General features: G+C 37.5%; 1 pseudogene; it reads left to right on the top strand.

The window, feature by feature from the left end:
- The first annotated feature begins 8,509 nt into the window (after positions 1-8,509).
- LOC149206485 (UDP-rhamnose/UDP-galactose transporter 6-like) lies at positions 8,510-16,978 on the top strand (annotated as a pseudogene).
- The last annotated feature ends 2,784 nt before the right edge of the window (positions 16,979-19,762 follow it).

The raw sequence follows: 19,762 nt of genomic DNA, 5'->3' as shown, positions 1-19,762 counted from the left end.
AAACTTCGAGTAAATTTACTTATGGTATCTAAATTTAACTATAGTTGCTGCACGAAAAGATTGTCCCTCAATAGCTTTTGATTCAATTTATTTTGAAGCGACAATACTATCCATCATAGTTAAACTTGATATTGTAAATATTTTAAATTCAATATGACTTATTGATATGATTGTAACTATTTTAAATTCGGTTTGTTTAATCTATAAATTAGGCTTTTTGACCCTTTTTTTTTAATATGCATGCCCGTGCTTTTCATGGTTGAGAAACCGTTCCTTCTCTTCCTCTTCGTTTCTCTCGCACAATTTTGTTGTTAAGTCTAATTTCCATGTAAGAACTGAAGTGTCATATTGCATATAATTATTATATTTATGAGTTACAATTTATTTTTTTCCTCAAAGTTCTATTCCATGCAAAGATGGTCATATTTTTGTGTTACAAGATGTTCTCCTAATGCAGGGGATGGATGCGAGAATAGTAAGCGACACAAGATTATAACTTACAACTACTATTGTTACATAACTATTGGCTGAGTCTGGTTTGCAACTATTTCCATTCATTGTTCTTGTATGAGCCTGTCTTTTCATCTTGTATGAGCCCCTTGAAACCAAGTTCTTCCTTCATTCCCATCTCATCGACGACTCGTGCCCATCATCTGCCAGATCACTCGGCACTGACACACGCGTGGCACGTCCAGGTGGATACCTCCTTTCCGCAGCCCAGCGTTGTTTTACCTCCTTTCCAATGATGGATCCTTGTGCTGGGAGGGTGACGGGGAACCCAAAACCGTTCCCCCACAATAATTGCCTACAATCCCACGTCACCCAACCTCTGCAATGTTTCGACGGTGCCGGAGGAAATGTCAATCGTTCAAAAGAATTGTTTCATCGGGATTGCCTTTGTCGGAAGTCTGAGCGCATGCAAGATCGTGCTTAGTGGGCCTAGTTCTAAAGGGATGACGTGGACGCTTGTCTATGATGCAAAGGTGGACACGTGGAGAAAGCTACCTGACCTGGATGACATGAGAAAGCTATGTGGCCTAAACATGTCATCAAGGTCCCGGCGCTTTCTCCACATGTCTGCCTTTGCATCGTAGATCAGAGTCCCTGTCATCCCATGAGAATTAGGCCCACTTAGCACGATCTTCCATTCGCCCTAAGCGATCCCCTATTATTACCCATCAAACAGTTCTGTGAACGATTGGCATTCCCTACGGCACCGTCAAAACATTCCAGCGGTTGGGTGACGTGGGATTGTAAACAATTATTGTGTCGAGTTTGGGTTCCCCCTGACCCTCGACGCACAGGAATCCATCATTGGAAGCCAGGTACAACGACGGTGGGGAGCCGAAAGGTGGTAACCACCTGGACGTGCCATGTGTTTCATCGGTAAGAAGAAGATGGAATCGCCCGGTGATCTGGCAGCTGGGCACGACACGACGAGATGAGAATGAAGGAAGAAATTGGGTACTGGAGGCTCAGACACGGTGGCAAGACAGGGGTCTGACAATAACAGCGAATTAGAATATTTACAAACCAGTCTTAGTCGAGGGACAGGAATGACACTTGTAGGTGAAGGGGCAATTTCTTAAACACAACATTATTATTCTCGCAACCATAACTGTAACACAGAAATCGGCATCTTTACATGTAATGGAACTTCACAGTGAAAATTATAAATCATAAATATAATAATTTACAATCGAGATAAAAATTGTGAGAAAAGAATGGAAGAGGAAGAGAATTTACCAGTGCATTAAAAAAGTTGCTCACTCTTTTCTCCGCTATTACTTCTTACCCTCGTTCATCTATACAATGTAGTATATTATATTTATAATTTTAAAAAATCATATTTATAATTTCAAATTGTTTTATAATTAGAATCATTTAAACATTATATTTATAATTTTTAAAAAATCATATTTATAATTCCAAATTGTTTTATAATTAGAATCATTGAAGAGTTATTTATAATTAGCAAAAAAAAAGTAAGTAATAAATATGGAAAAAACAAATACAAATTGGTACAGGGAAAAAAATATATCTAATTTATAGATTAAACCTACTCAATTTAAAATATTTTCAAAAAAAAAACTCCAGTAACTTATAGATTTTACTTTTTCATTAAAAATATCGACAGACCATATCAAAATAGGAGTCCAATCATTGTTATTCACCAGATGATATTTCATTGTTTCTACTAAAATAACCAACAACAATACACATAAATCCACAGAAAAACCCTACTCAATGAGATGTCATTATCTTTGGCTAAAAACCTCTCAATGAGATCTCATTATTCTTGACCAAAAACCTAATCCACAGAAAAACCCAACTCAATGAGATCTCATTATCCTTGGCCAAAACCCTCTCAATGAAATCTCATTATCCTTGGCCAAAAACCTGGCCAAGACGGCCAACTCAATGAGATCTCATTATCTTTGGCCAAAAAACCCTTAATGAGATCTCATTATTCTTGGCCAAAAACCTAATCCACGGAAAAACCCAACTCAATGAGATCTCATTATCCTTGGCCAAAACCCTTTCAATGAAATCTCATTATCCTTGGCCAAAAACCTGGCTAAGACGGCCAAGTGAGCCTTCACCGCTCACCTCGAAGCCTACATTACAGTGAATGTCTTCCCAGCTTTTTATAGGCTCCATTACATGCAATACCATTGACAAAAAACCATGGGTGCACAATACTATGTGCCCTAAAACCATCATTGTTTACCTAGTCAACTTTGACTCTATCCCAAATCAAGTTTACCACTAACTAACTTTTTATAGGCTCCATTACATGCAATACCATGGAAAAAAAAACCATGGGTGCACAATACTATGTGCCCCAAAACTACCATTGTTCACCATCATTGTTTACCTAGTCAACTTTGACTCTATCCCGAATCAAGTTTACTGCTAAGTGAGAACCCCGCTCCCCCAAAAAATTTTACACGGAATATTTTTTACTCGACATCCCCCTATCACCCAGGTCTAACCCATACTTTACTGCTAATTACCTAAGGGGATGCATGTCTTACTAGGTCTTAGAGTTGTATGCCCATTTACATGAAACACCATTTGACTCCATTATATATATATATATATATATTACTCTTGTTGTTATCTTTGTACGTATGACATCAATGTCCATATAAAAAGAACCCATCTACTAGATTACATGGGTCGCCAATGTAACCACCAATTATCTAGGTGTTCTTTTCATATATTACTCTTGTTGTTATCTTTGTACGTATGACATCAATGTCCATATAAAAAGAACCCATCTACTAGATTACATGGGTCGCCAATGTAACCACCAATTATCTAGGTGTTCTTTTCATATATTACTCTTGTTGTTATCTTTGTACGTATGACATCAATGTCCATATAAAAAGAACCCATCTACTAGATTACATGGGTCGCCAATGTAACCACCAATTATGTAGGTGCTCTTTTCATATATTACTCTTGTTGTTATCTTTGTACGTATGACATCAATGTCCATATAAAAAGAACCCATCTACTAGATTACACGGGTTGCCAATGTAACCACCAATTATCTAGGTGTTCTTTTCACATACATAGTTCATCAATTAATTGATCCACGTGCACATATTCTCCTCATCCACTGAATCTCTTATGACACATTTTTCTTGCTACTCATTTCCGTTCCTTTAATTAGTTAGTCCATCCACTATAACGATGAACTGCTACTCATTCCATTCCTTTAATTAGTTGGTCCATCCACTATAACGATGAGCAAAGCTAAGCAGACATGTAGCTCACAGCCTCGAGGCCCTCAAAACTACCAAAGAATGATGGGGCCAATGTATAGGCTTGGCGCACCATCATTCTCCTCCACTACCACGACAAATCATGAAGCCTCCCCAACACGTTGTCATGGTCTTTCTTAATGAACCCTGGAGATTCAGCTTCAGCATGGTGTCCTTAGTCATTACATTAATGGTAGCCCCAAAATCAATCAAGGCACGTGGGATAATGGTGGCATTGATGTGTACATCTACTACAGGGCTTCCAGGGTCTAAATACTTTGGGAAAATCCTTTGCCCTAGCATTAAGTCAGACAGTTGTCCAATGACATTAATGGTAGGGGTGTCTCTTTTTCGCCTCCCCGGATGTTTGAAACACTTCTCTTTAATCAACTTGTTGTAAATAGGTACATCCTTAATAGCTTGGAGAAGTGGGATTTTGACACATAGATTTTTCAATTCACCCAAAAGTTCATTTTCTTCTAGGGTATGTTGGATTGGATGAGTTAATCTTTCAGGAAAGGGTGGTGGATTCACTCTACGCATACTTTTTCTCTTTCATCTTCACTCTCCCTAGGTGGAGATGGAGGTTGGTTATCCGAGAGCACTCTCCCAAACCTAAGGTTGATTTCCTGAATTTCCACAGCATAAGCAGGGTAGGATGTCTCTCCACTGTAGACTTGTTGTGCCTGTCTATTGTTTGGGTTCGGGTTTGGTTAGGCAGGCATCTGAGGTATTTAGGTGGAGCAGGGTGTAAAAGTTGTGGTTGAGTAGGAGGTGAAGGCAATAAATATGGAGCATTGTTGTATGGTGGCCTCCAGCCCTGGGGTGGTGCATTCCACTGAGGTTGTGGAGGGGTATATGGATGAAATGGTTAGTTGGTTGGCTGGGAATGGTACTGAGGTGCAAAAGACCAGGGAGAAGGTGTAGACCAGGAGGGATGAGCAGGGGGGCCCAAGAGGAAATGGATGTGTTTTGGTTAGGGTTGTAATATGCATAGGATGACCCTTGCATGCCCTGCTGGTATGGTCAAGGTCCATGAGGCCTACTTTAATTTATGTAGCAGAACTGTTCAGTCACCCCTTCAGTTCCCTCATATGCAGCTTTTAGTCCAGGTAGAGAAGGGAACTTTTCTATGGATTGGTTTTCTTCACAAACCGAGTAGAGACTACAGCAGAAGGATGGGATGTCAGGGAAGCCACCAGAGCAATGAAGGACATGGATATAGATTGAGTTGCTCATAGGATGAGAAACACTTTCAGTAGGGGGTGATGATGAGTCTCATCATTGGGTAAAATATATGGACCTTAACACGCCTCCAAGCTTACTAAAATCAACTCTTCTCATAATTCTTTACATGTTTTAAATATAGTTTGCTTAATGAGATGATTAAAAGTACGATGTTATATCTAGTGGTCTAATGTGCATTGATTACAAGTTTTTGGGAGAAAATTATCACTAGTTAAGATTCAAGAACTCGAATGAGACAAGAAGGAGAGATTATAGGAGATGGGTCTTCCTCATTAAATCCTCACTCATTCGAAGATCCCTCAATCAAATCTCACTAGCTCTGAGTTGTAGGCACGCGAGTCATGAGGATCATTGGGAACCGAGCTAGTGATAGTTAAGAACCAGTTAATATTAATACTGGGAGCCAAGCCTCTCTATATTTAAGTAAGTTGTTGAAAACTTTAGTTGTATAAATAAGGAGGCCTAGAGCCTCATTAGGATTCATGTTTTTATGCAAGAGAATATTGATCTTCATCACCACCACCTCAAGTTTCTTCATATGCATTGTATGGATGCATTCTTGGGATACAGATATAGCATCATGAATGGAACAATTTGGAACGAAGCCAAATTGTTTGCCAGTGATATGTGTCAAGAGGGAAGATGTTAACCTCTCCGCAATAATCTTGGAAATGATCTTGTCAATAATATTTCACAAAGAGAATGACTAGAAATCATAAAAAGAGGACAAGTTCGAGACCTTCAGAATTAGAGCAATAATGGTCGACTTAATAGCTCCAGATATATTCCACTTGTTTTTAGACTCCTCTACCATCACAAACAGTTCCCCATTCATATTATCAAATAAATGTATAAATAACTCCACCATCCATCTGTTTGGTATAGGACATGTATCTCTTGCAAAATATTTGAGTACCAAAAGGAGTTCTTCCACCGTAATCGACTTATATAGAGCTACATTTTCCACAACATCAAACATGATGGGATATTCTTCCACTCCCCATAAAAGGTCCTCATAATTAATCCCCTCCCTAGCATTAAACAAGTTTTTAAAAAATGTGACCGCTTCCCTTCAAATTTCCTCATCTGAATATACCATGTTACCATTTTCCCAGTGATATTCCAAATGGAATTGAAGTTCCTCCTCTGATTGGAATATTGGTAGAAGAATTCGGTGTTATGGTCCCCCATCAGAATCCATATGGCTCTACTCTTCAACCTCCATGTGGTATCCTATTCTTCCAGGATCTACTTTTTCCTAGTTTCCAAAACATTTAGTCTGTGTAGTAAAGGTCTTTCCAGACTCACCTATCTTTGCCAAAATGATTTCAATTCCAGTAATAATTTTGTGTCTTTATGTCTCTGCCATGTTCTAGTCCAACTTTTCAATCATTTGTGTTTATAGATGATACTATCCATGGATGACCTGTGTCCAGATCCCATGGGTGCATTCCAGAAGTCTTTGACCATGGAGGTATAAGAATCATCCAACAACCAATTATGGTTAAATTTGAACGATACCCCTCTTCTAATCGACTCTGCCCTCTAGGATAAGACAATAAGACAGTGGTCAGAAAAATATGAATGTTCCATATGTGAATGAAGATTCCCTGGAGTACCACACAACAATTGATATTCACTCGACGATATTTAGAATAGAATTCTTTCTGGGAATAAGAATTCTAGTGAACTTTATATATAGAAGTTTGAGGTATGATTTAATTATAGTATATTTATTCAAGTTGATTGATACAATCCATCATTTGAATGCTTGGAACCTAACACTAAGTAGAATTTTACATCTGACTGTGCAAGTTTATCTACATTGTGCGTTCACAAATTGCATACCCAATTTGCATATATTCTGGAGTGCCATTGGATTTAGCAGGGATTCTCTAGGAGGTCAGCACGGGAGGTTTTATTGGGTCATGGATCTCAACGATCATGATGTGGTGATTTCCAGAGCGATATACCGATCATTTTCTTTTACCTTGACCAAAGATTTTTAATTTTTTTTTGTATATTATTAATTTGTTTTCATAAGAAAAAAATTAACTGGATATATATATATGTATTAAGTCATAAATTAATTATTGAGATTTACCAAGATTTACACATAGGAATAATAAAATAACTAACAACAATACACATATATCCATTGAAAAACCCAACTGAATGAGATCTCATTACCTTTGGCGAAAAACCTCTCAATGACGCCTCATTATTTGATATGAAAATGAAAATCTTAGATTACTTTTAAGGTATTACAGACTCATGTGCATGGATTTGCCTATATTACTTAGTGCAACGGATCGATAAGATTGTGAATAATATAGAAAATTGAGCAGTTAGAGAAACATAATAGACAAAAACACATAAATACAACAAGTTTAATATGGAGTTCACCCAAAACTCTTAGGCTACGTCTCCTAGTCCAGCCTTCAGTGGTGACATCTCTATTATGTCTTCAAGAGCAGAGTTTTACAAAATCTGAGCTCAAATTGAGTCTCAACACAACAGATACAAAACAACAAGAGTTTACTTGAATCCCTCAAGCCTCTCTGAGTACACAAACTCTCCCTCTCACTCTCTGTCTTTTTCTTTGCTCTGTCTCAGCACTGCTTGTCTCTATGTTTGTTAGTCTATGGCTTTAAAGCCAATCGAAGATGTCTGTTCGTTTCCCCTTCTCAGGCTCTCTAGCTCTTGGCCTCTATCCACTCGAATTCCCCTTTGAGCATTAGCAATCATTGCTAAACGCCTTTTGGGATGGTGGCCACCTATTTTGTAACGGAATGGACCATCGATGCCTTTGAAATCCCAAAAATGATTATTCTCTGTTTACACAGAGAATACACAGAAAACCTATAAAAATCTGCCCAAGCATAGTCTATCAAACTTCAAAAATCATTAATTATGCCTTATATCCTTTCGGATCTGTCTTTGGATGCCATCGCAAGTAGTCGTTGACCAATGACTATTATTGATTTCGGGTGGCTACCACGCATAGAGATTACCTGCCCGAAAAGGGTGGTTTTCTCTCTCCGGCGCGTAGCCACGTGGTAGTCAGTGTATGGGCTCGGGCAGAGCCCGGCCAAAACCACTTACCGCCTACGGCTCACCCGAAATCCTGCTCGTTTTGTGGCTTCCCTTTGTATTTGAAAATACATTAAAACACTGAAAACATCACAAAATGGCTTTATGGAAGACTTGAAATGTTATGCAACTGCATTTACAAACCCTTTCGGGTCCAGTTTCATCACATCGACGCATTCCCTTCGCTTTTCGTTTATTTAACGAAAACGCAAAAATACATAGAAAAATGTCGTTTTACGGAACTCAATATATATTAAATTTGGTTCATAATTCCGTCGGGTCCGGCCATCACATCGAATATATATATATATATATATATATATATATATATATATATATATATATATATATATATATAGCCTCGCTCCTGTGTATTGCTCTGACGCAATATTGCGATGCGATTATATCGCGATTGCATGTCTCATAGTCCCCAGGCTGTTTATAAGCGCTCCCCTGTGGGTTGCCGATGCAATATTGCGATTCAACTTGGGCCGTCGATCTACACACTTGATCGATGGTCCTCATTGACTGTGCTGATCGCTATCGCAATAAGTATGTGGTAGCCTCCGATAGCCTCCACCAATTGTGATATGCCAATCGGATCTAGACCGTTGATCTGCCAGATCCCACAGCTCCTGTGCATCACTGTCCAAACCTCCGATAGGCTCTATTTCTGTTGTTTCCTTGTGTTTTTCACTCTCGATAGTGTAATTTGCCATTTTTAAAGGTTCTTCTTTTGTGATAGTTTTGATCTTGAGAAGACTTTGAAGACTTAGAGGGTTTTCTAGGATCCATTTTGGATCACGCCTTCCCACTAAAAAAAGCTTTTGGACCACCAAAAGATGGTTTTTAAGCATCAATCAAGTGAGGATACAACTTCCTCATTTGTCCAATCTCTATCCATCTTGCACTGCTTGATTTTGAACCTTTGAGTCCAATTCTCAGGTACTCAACATCCCCTCTACACGTAGTTCTCACCTTCCTGTCCAGAACTGTGTCTTCTTGCAACTCATTGAGATATTCAGGCAACAGATCATCAATAGAAGGCAACTGACCTTGCTCTTCGGGATCTTCAATCAATGAAGGTTCATATAGTCTCAAGTTATTTGCATTAATGACTGAATAGATATGCATATAAGCTATCAAATCAAGGCGAAAAGCATTCTCACCAATTTTCTCAAGTATCTTGAAAGGCCCATACCTTATTAGCTTCAACTTCTTACCTTCACCTTGCATTCTATCTTTGTTGATGTATAACCAGACTTGATCACCAACTTGGAAGCTATGCTCAATTCGATGCTTATCATGCCTTGCCTTATACTTGGCCTGGTTTCTCTCTAGTTGTTCCTGCACTTCCTAGTGAATTTCTTGGATTTGTTCAATGAACTTGGTTGCTTTGTCCACATCACTATGTCCATCAACTATTATGTCTTTACTAAAGACAAAATCGAAGGGAGACCTTGGTGTAAAACCAAAACAAGTTTCAAAAGGAGATCTCTATGTAGAAGAGTGCTTGGCACAGTTGTAAGCATGTTGCACATAACACAAATGTTCATCCCAAAGCTTGGAATGCTTGCTGCAATAGCCTCTATGCAACTAGATCACTGTCCTATTGACCACCTCTGTTTGACCATCTGTTTGTGGATGAAATGTTGTGTTCTTCTTCAATCTGGTGTCCATTAACTCCCATAGACTTGACCAAAACTTCCCAATGAATCGGGAATCTTAATCAGATACAATGAAAGTGGGTAACCAAAATGAACCCATACATGCTGAAAGAACAACTTCACTATTTGTTCAATTGTAATCTTCTTATTACAAGGTATTAAAATACACATTTTGCTGAACCTGTCCACAATAACATATAAATAATCATGACCTTTTTTAGATTTTGGCAGTCCCCCAACAAAGTCCATGGAAACACTTTCCCAAGGACAAGAAGGAACTGGAAGTGGAGTGTACAAGCCTAATTTTCTATTACTGGGCTTGCTTGTAGCACACATGGTACACCCTTTAATATATCTAGAAACTGTTTCATGCATTCTTGGCCAATAATAGAACCTTTGCAACTGTGAAACTATTTTACTTACACCAAAATGACCTAATATTAGAGAAGTGTGTGCTTCTCGGATTATGTTAACTCTTTCAGTTTGAGGAATGCATAACTTTCCCAAATGATATAAGAGTTGGTCCTTAACATGATAATCCAATTCTTCTACTTGTTTTCCCTAACTTAAAGTTGCATATACATCTTTAAAATCTACATCTTGAGCATATTGGTCAATGTAGCTTTCATGCAATACTAAATTATGCTTAAGTATAGTGGATGCATTTATGATTGGTCTTGATAACATATATGCAACTTTATTGTGTATGCCCTTCTTATATCTGATGACAAGATGAAACTGCTGTAGAAAACCTATCAACCTATAGTGTCTTGATTGCTGCAATTTAGTTTGTGAGTGCAAATATTGAGGTGGTTGATGATCTTTATGTATAATTGTTTCTTTGCCCATTAGGCAATGTTTCCACTTTTTGAAACTCTGCACTAATGCATACAATTCTTTATCATATGTGGGATAATTAACTACTGCAGAAGTAAATGTCTCGGAATGATAACATATGGGTTTACCGTGTTGCACCAACACTGCTCCCATGGCATAGTCACTCGCATCTGTTTCAATCTGAAATGGTCTTTGAAGATCTAGCAATGCTAGTACTGGTTTGTGCTAATTTTTTCTTTCAAGGTGTCGAAGGCTTTATATTGTTTGCCTCCCCACTGAAACACCTTGTTCAATCTATTAAAGCATGTAAGGGAGTTGCAATCAAGGCAAAGTTAGCAATAAAATTTCTCCAATATTGTGTTGCTCCTAGGAAACTCCTAACTTCTGTAGCAGATTTGGTTTTAGGTCAGTTCACAGTGACTTCAACCTTAGAGGGATCTATTTTCAATTCACCACCCCCTACAATATGACCCAAATAATTTAAAGACATTTTTCCAAATTCACATTTTGATAATTTCACATAGATATTTTCTCTTTTCAAAACATCTAGAGACTTCTTTACATGCTTCAAATATTCTTCCCATGTTTTACTGAAAACAATAATGTCATCTAAATATACAATTACAAAATCATCAATAAAAGGTCGGAGTACATCTTTCATAACTCTCATGAAAGTGGCGGGAGCATTAGTTAAGCCAAAAGTCATAACCAGCCATTCATACAGCCCTTGATTTGTTTTGAAAGCAGTTTTCCATGCATCTTATTCTGCTACTCTAACCTGATGATAGCCACTACGCAAGTCTAACTTGGAAAAGTAAACAACTTCTTTCCGCTGATCTAATAGTTCATCAATGCGAGGAAGAGGATAACGATTCTTGAACGTTATTTTATTCAGTGCTCTGTAATCAATGCACATCCTCCACAAACCATATTTATTTCTCCCCAACACGATTGGAGATCCACATGGTGATGTGCTTGGTCTTATGAACCATTTAGCAAGCAACTCCTCTACCTACTTCTTGATCTCTGCATTCTCTAAAGTGGATAACCTATACATTCCGATGTTAGGCAATGGAGCATCTTGCTGCAAATGAATATCATGTACTATTTCCCTTTTGGGTGGCAGACCTTTAGGTTCTTGAAATAGGATATCATATTCTGAAACAACTTTATCTAAATCAACTTTCTGTTTAGCATCAAAGCCTTCAAATATATTGGTCTTATCAGGGTTCTTTTCCTTTACAACCATTAGTAAAAATTGCTTTCATGAATTTACAATTCTTTTCATCTTCCCTGAGTTAATGAGAGTGTAGTTATTTTTGAGCTGATGAGATCTTACAATATATTCTATTCCATTTTTTGTGAGTTGATACTTATTTTCAGTTCTATAGAAGATGGCTTTTCTATCATACAAGTAAAGACTTCCTAAAACAATACCACATATATCCAAGGGAACTATATCTAACTCAACCTCATCTACAAAAGTTGACCCAATAACAAACCTAAGTTTACATTGTCTAGTCACTTGTAGCTTTGCTTTATCACATACCCAACCTAATGGATATGGCTTCTTGTGAGGTGTTGTTAGTAAGCCCAACTTCTTTACAATTGTTTCAGAAAGCAATTTTACTTGTGAACCACTATCAAATAAAGTATCGATCTTTTGGTGCTTGGAAAGAACTCTAATATGGAAAAGTGCATGTCTTTTCCTCTCATTATCTTCATTATCAATAGATTGTGCAGAATTACTTGTAGATGCTTCAAAATTTTTACCTTTTATACATGTGGTTGTGACTGTTGTTTCATCACCTGAGTCTGACCCCAAGTCTTTCTAAACAGTAGCAACAATCTTCTTCTTCTTACCATCGAACTTCTTTGGTTTCAGCTCCGAAAGGAAAGACTAGCAGTGTTCATCATCGTGTCCATCCTTCTTGCATTGAGTGCATGAAGGTTTGTTTTTTTGTACAGCGTTTGCCTTCCTCTCCTTCCATTTTTGCTTCCTCTTTTCCTCGTTCTTGCTTGCAATGGGTTTTGATGATCCCCCAATCTTTAGGTTCACATTCTTGCCTCTAGCCTCTAGATGTGTAGCCTAAAATGATATCTCATCTATCCTCGTAGGGTTAAACATGAGAATGGTGTGCCTCAAATAGCTATGCAGACTAGCTATATACTTCAACAAAGTTTCAGGTGAGTCTAGAGAAATGCCTATAGTTAAAGCTCTTTTTCTAAATTCCTGGGTATAGCTTTGTACACTTTGCCCCTTTAATTGGCGAAGAGTTTGCCAACTCATCATTTCTCGCTGAATATAAGCTAGTGGATATAATTCCTTTTTAATGGCAGAAACAAATTCACTCTAGGTAGAGAGAATTTTACCATGCTTCTTCAAATTAGCTTGTGTCCTGCTTTCCCACCACACTAGGGTAGTTCCTATGGAGGTTTGTCGTTACACCAAAACCCGCAGGTGTTGATAAACATTACAAGCCAGTAACTAGGATCCCCAGGGTGGAAATTACGGATTCTATAGAGGTGCGGTGATTCTTCCAACACCCCCCCTCAAACGCAACTTGGGGGAATCGAACCTGGGTCCAAGCTCTGATACCATGTGGAGGTTTGCCGTCACACCAAAACCCGCAGGTGTTGATAAACATTACAAGCCAGTAACTAGGATTCCCAGGGTGGAAATTACAGATTCTATAGAGGTGCGGTGATTCTTCCAACAGTTCCTCCAGGCACCCTGCAATACACATCAATCTGTCTAATCCAGTTATCTAGCCTTTTTGCATTTAATTCTCCATCATAGATTGGCAAATCAATCTTTACATCTAATTTAATCAAAGATGTTTAATTCTTTTTATTTTCAGGGCTAGAAGGAGTTGTTGATGGAGGAGGCTCTTCCCCTTTCCCTTTGCCTTCTGAATGGGCAACTAGAAGAGGTTCCTCTACTCCTTTTCCTGTTTGAGATGCTGAATTGCTTCCACCTCAACCTTTCTTAAATTCTCGATACGTCTCTTCCACCATCGCTCTCATGGTCATGAAACTGTCCATGAACTAAGGTTTTGATCCCAAGGGAATCTCTTATGCCATTTTCCTCCGAGGATAGACTTTTCCAATTTCTGGATTGGCCTCAATAAGTTCTATTTTTCTCTGTTTAAGCTTTGACCTAGTTAGCATTCAAAAAATCTAGCACAAGCTTGTCTAACCTTAGCAAACCTAAAGCTTTGATACCACTTGATCTGAAAATGAAGATCTTAGATTACTTTTATGGTATTACAAACTCATGTGCATGGATTTTCCTATATTACTTAGTGCAACGGATCGATAAGATTGTGAATAATATAGACAATTGAGCAGTTATAGAAACATAATAGACAAACACACATAAACACAACAAGTTTAATATGGAGTTCACCCAAAACTCTTGGGCTACGTCACCTTGTCTAGCCTTCAGTGGTGACCTCTCTATTATGTCTTCAAGAGCAGAGTTTTACAAAATGTGAGCTCAAATTGAGTCTCAACATAATAGATACAAAACAGCAGGAGTTTTCTTGAATCCCTCAAGCCTCTTTCAGTATGCAGACTCTCCATCTCACTCTCTGTCTCTGTCTTTGCTTTGTCTCAGCACTGCGTGTCTCTGTCTTTGTCAGCCTGTGGTCTTAAAGCCAATCAGAATTGTCTGTTCGTTTCCCCTTCTCGAGCTCTTTGGCTTCTGGCCTCTATCCGCTTGAATTCCCCTCTGAGCATTAGCAATCATTGGTAAAAGCCTTTAGGGATGGTGGCCACCTGTTTTGTAACGGAATAGACCATCGGTGCCTTTGAAATCCCAAAAAATGGTCGTTCTCCATTTACACAGAGAATACACAGAAAACCTGTAAAAATCTGCCCAAATGCAGTCTATCGAACTTCAAAAATCATAATTCCACCTTATATTCTTTCAGATCCATCTTTGGGCGCCATCGCAAGTAATCGTTAACCAACAGCTATTATTGATTTCAGGTGGCTAACACACATGGAGATTACTCACCCAAAAAGGGTGGTTTTCTCCCTCCAACGCCTAGCCAGATGGCAGTTAGTGTATGGGCTCAGGCAGAGCCTGGCCAAAGCCACTTACCACCTATGGCCCACCTGAAATCCCGCTCGTTTCATGGTTTCCCTTTATATTTGAAAATACATTAAAACACTGAAAATATCACAAAATGGCTTTATGGCGGATTTGAAATGTTATGCAACTACATTTACAAACCCTTTCGGGTCCGGTTTCATCGCATCGACACATTCCCTTTGCTTTTCGTTTATTTAACAAAAATGCAAAAATACATTGAAAGATGTCGTTTTATGGAACTCAATATATTATATTAAATTTGGTTCATATTTCCGTCGGGTTCAGCCATCGCATCGCATATATATATATATATATATATATATATATATATATATATATATATATATATATATATATATATATAGCCCCACTCCTCTATAATGCTCCGACGTGATATTGCGATGCGATTATATCGCGATCGCATATCACATAGTCCCCGGGCCGTTTATAAGTGCTCTCCTGTGGGTTGGCATGAATGTCAGTCTCATATGGAATTTTGTTGGTTTTTACCATGTGAGATTGATACACTTACTTTCTCTATTTTGCAAATAGGTATGTCGCTCCTTTGTAGGATTTAAATCAATACACTTCCTTTCTCACCTTTTCTGTTCATTTGTATGTAAATAAATAGCTTAGCTGATGTTAGAGTTACTAAGAATTCTTGGAATTTTTTTATATGGAACCTAATACATACGAAAAATATTGTGTCCAATAAAAGTGCTAAAAGTATGGAAAATTACAGGAACATATAAAATTCAAAGTGTGGAATGTGATGCAAATTCTTGAAATTTGTTATTCAGCATACACTAAATGAGGGACCAAATGAACAAATGACAAAGAAAATCAAGTAGAAAAGGAAGAATATCAATCCCCAAGATGAAATAATTATTATGATCCTTCACCCCTTCTTTAAATTCATAATATTGGCAAATAAATATTTCCTGACTTCTTACCTGTAAATGACATAAGTTGAACTATTAAATTTTTGGGGGTATTTTAATGCAATGTTATTTCAATCCCACATTCATGTGTCTTCTTGCAAATTGGCATATATCCTATTTTAGTAAAACATTAGGGGCCTTAGATAAGCATGCTTCCTGTTGGTGGAGTCTATTGAATGGTTCATAACTCGTTCATTATAGTCTCTTTCTCAGATTGAATTTTATTATTTAAATATCTAAAAAAAATTATGAGGTTCACTTTGTATTGCAGTTTTGAGCATGATAAATATATTTTGTTGTTTTGAATGTAATGCCTTGTTTTTGTTAAGATTTAGTTTCTTATATGAGATTCTATTTGTTATGTAGATAGAAAAGTTGAGCATGATACATGTATCCTTCTTTTTTGAAGTTCTCTTTCAAAATATTCATTATTCAAGTAATACCAAGTTAAGTATAATAGTAGTGCTAGTTGGTGTAGCAATATGTACTGTCATAGATGTCAGTGTCAATACTAAAGGATTTGTAGTTGTTGTGATTGCAATATGGAGAAATTCTATGCAACAATATGCATGTTTTAAATCATCCTTTGGCGACACTTTTCTATGTTTCATTAATGTCAAAGACATACAATATTTTGTTGTTGTTTGCATTTGAGGTACTCCAATTTTGTTGATTAGGTTGGTAAATGTTTTGTTATTTTGTGATACAAAGCTCTTTTATGTTGTTGTATACACAGTATGTTCACTACCTTCAAATCAAATACACATTGGGTTCTTTTCATATTCTTGGACATTCTGCGCCATTGCAATTAGCTACCTTGCTCATTTTAGGTCATTTTCTTGATTACTGGATCGTAGAGAAAAGAGTGGATCTTTATGATTATTCCATAACTTCTATAGTAAGATGGAAAGGGAATAATTCCTATCTTATTTTTCTAGGTGTAGTATTTTTGTTTATTTGTTACATAAGCGAAATCACAGGCTCAAAAACTTGGGCACATGATATTCCTCCATCATTAGGTTAATTAGAGTTCTATAACTAATCTTGTGTGTCATCATTGTTCAACTCTTCCTTACAATCTCATGCTTGATCGTAGTTGGCATCAATCTTAGCCAATTCATTTGCATTGACCAGTTCACAACAATCTGATTTCAAGTTCTTGGTCATATGAATACTATCTTTGTCCTTGTATTGGAATTCATCTTTTTTGGCAAATAAGGGTTAAATCCTGGCGGTAAAGAACAACATATGTATCTGATTTCTAGTGAAAGGGACCTTAAACTTGGGGATTCTAAAGATGGGGGGCCTGCCAGAATTTAGCAAATTAGAATATGTTACTGCTTAGGTTGATTCTACACCTGATAACTTAGGTTTGCCCAATGATACACATTTCTTGTTGGATTCATTTGGGCTTCATTTTTTGTTGTTATAGATATTTGTCTTGGTTGGCATTACATTTAAGAGATTGTTGAGTAATGTGCCATGTGGTATAGTAAAAATTTCTCCACAAATTTATTGTAAGAGCATGAATTTGTATAAGGTTGCTACCCTTTCAAAGATAGAGGAAGTAAAACATAAAATCTTTAATTCGTCATCCTTGTAGTTTTATTTCATGCAAGAAAGGCTTCTACATCATCGTCTTTTTCTTGAAAAACACTCATTATTTATTGTATGTTTGTCACTTCTTAGTTAGTATTAGAGATTCGAGTCTCTTTTCTCAGAATTGTAGGAAAGTGTATGCGTACGCGCTTCTCTCATGAATCTTGTTTTGACATAATATGTTCTTGCCAATTCATTTTTTGCTAATTTATCAGAATACCTATATCTAATAAGCACATAAGAATCATTTGTGAGATGTAGTTCTTAGACAATTATATAAATAAGGGAAGAATGATTCGATTTGAGATCATAAGAGAATCATTAAGGAAATAATTCAATTATGTTATGAATGAATGTTTACTAAGATTTCTCAATAAAAGGGATGGAAATAGTGGTAATATCACTTTTGGTAGTTTTTCAAAGATGAAATTGACAAGATCATCCCTACCCCTCTGCGATTGAAAAGGGGAACCGTTGCTATATGTGACGTTGGTAAATCTAAGAATAACCCCTGTAGTTGGGGTTCCCATAGATGAACTGGGTAGGATTTTCAAAACCCCACTGGGCATTCTTCCTACTTGATGCTCTGCATAACCCTTGAACCTACAGCTCCCAATATGATAGTTCTCATCCTCATCAACAATTTTGTATCCTTATGTATACAACTCCATCTCTTCTCTCCTTCCTTCTCAAATTAACATTGAGTCTTAACCCATTTATGGAAGGTGAGAGACCATGGATGACATTCATGTCAACAAAGAATATGTAGTTGAAGTGGTGCATCCAAATATGAGTGAGAATCTTCATAGTTTTCTAGGTCCAGAAGGTTGAATGCTTGTGTTCCATTTTTTTACTTAAACCAATGTCCTGTTCTTCCTTGTGAGCCCATAAAATATTCTTGTCATCATTTGCACGATTCAATTCTTCGCCTTTGTGCCTTCGAAAAGGGATCAGTGAATGTGGACTCCTTTGGCCACGAATGGCCACATTCTCTGAACGAAGTCACTGAATCATAAATTCTAGGATCTTTGGCACCTCTAACTCTCAGTTCCATGAGCTGGGGATGAGAAATGGAGTGCCTCTAGTTTTAGGATGTAGTGGGATCCATGGAATTGTGGTGAGAATTTGTGAGGCTAGGTAATGGAATAGCTTGATCTAGCACTACATGCTCTTTCATCTATAAGTTCTTCATGTTTGGCAGGGAAAGAGAACCATTCCTACTGTAACAATCCTGGTGAAAATTTCATGTAATAAAAGTTAATAAAGAAAAAATAAGACCACGATTACGGGACACTTATTCCAAGATGAATGTTGCACAAATATATCCTAGTGAGCATCATTGGATGTGTGTTTTGGCTAAGGAAAATTGGCAAAGGCTAAGACAAAGGCACTAAAAGGAGAAAATGAATTTTTGGCCCATTTATTTATGAAAATAAAGGAAAATAGGATAAAATTAAGGTGAAAGTTCACAGGTCGCATGTGAGGAGGAAATTGAAGGAAAATAATGGAAAATGAATAAATTAGAGGCCTTATTCATAAAAAGGCTTCTAAGGATCAGTTGGAAATATTTTCCTAACATTTTTTCAGTTCAAGTTTGGATCAATCTCATTATTCTCTCTCTCTTTCCCACTCTTGGTCACTTAGATTTTTCTTGGAGCATAATAGCTAGGCTCAAGGAAGGAAAAGCAAGAAAAGAGAAAGGAAGGAAAGGAAGGATCAAGGAAGAAGAGAAGGATCAAGAAACTTCAGCTGGAATAATTGCAGTTAACCTTTTGCATGTGTGATTTCCTAGCTGGTTTGGACATGCATGTATTTTCATGTTGGTGTATGTTTCTCTTGCTGTCGGTGGAATGGTTTTTCCAGGTTATGGAAATGGTTTTCAACCTAGCGTTGCCTTTTTCTAGATGCCATGATGTTGGGATGTTTATTTCAGATTTTGAGCTTTGGTTTACTGAATGGATTTCGGAATCTGGGGTAGAGGTGGTCTCAAGTTTCATTCCCAAAGGCCTAGGAATACCTTGACGAGTCTTGGCAAGATACATAGTAAAGCCTGAGGGAGAAGTCTCAGTTTAGGGCCTAGTGACCTGGGTTTGGATTGCGGTAAATCCTGAGAGACTAGTCTTGGTTTAGGGCCTAGTGATCCAGGATTGGATTGTGGTAAAACCTGAGAGACAAGGAGACAAAAAAATCATCAAGGATAGTGATGGATTCCAGATGGCTTCCAAAGTTCGGTTCGGTTGTGATCAAGCCACTGGTTTTGGCGTGATCATAGTGTGGTGAGGGTGGAGGTGGTTTAACCTTTGGATTCCATTGGTTGTTCTTGGATTGGTTGTTCTATGAGATCCCACATTCATGGTTGGAATATGGAATGGGGTTGACTCGCTGAAAGAGAGAGTTGGTTTAGCCATGTCTATGGTCGGGTGGTACATGGAAGTCTCAAACCTAGTTAGATTTTTGTATGAATAATAAAAGCTAAGTTCTCTTACCTTTTCACTGGTTTATATG

This window comes from Pinus tabuliformis, chromosome 1_2, assembly GCF_031772625.1.
Source record: "Pinus tabuliformis cultivar Carrire ecotype Pingquan chromosome 1_2, CPIR1, whole genome shotgun sequence".
Lineage (NCBI taxonomy): Eukaryota > Viridiplantae > Streptophyta > Pinopsida > Pinales > Pinaceae > Pinus > Pinus tabuliformis.
This window is presented reverse-complemented; position numbering and strand designations above follow the sequence as displayed.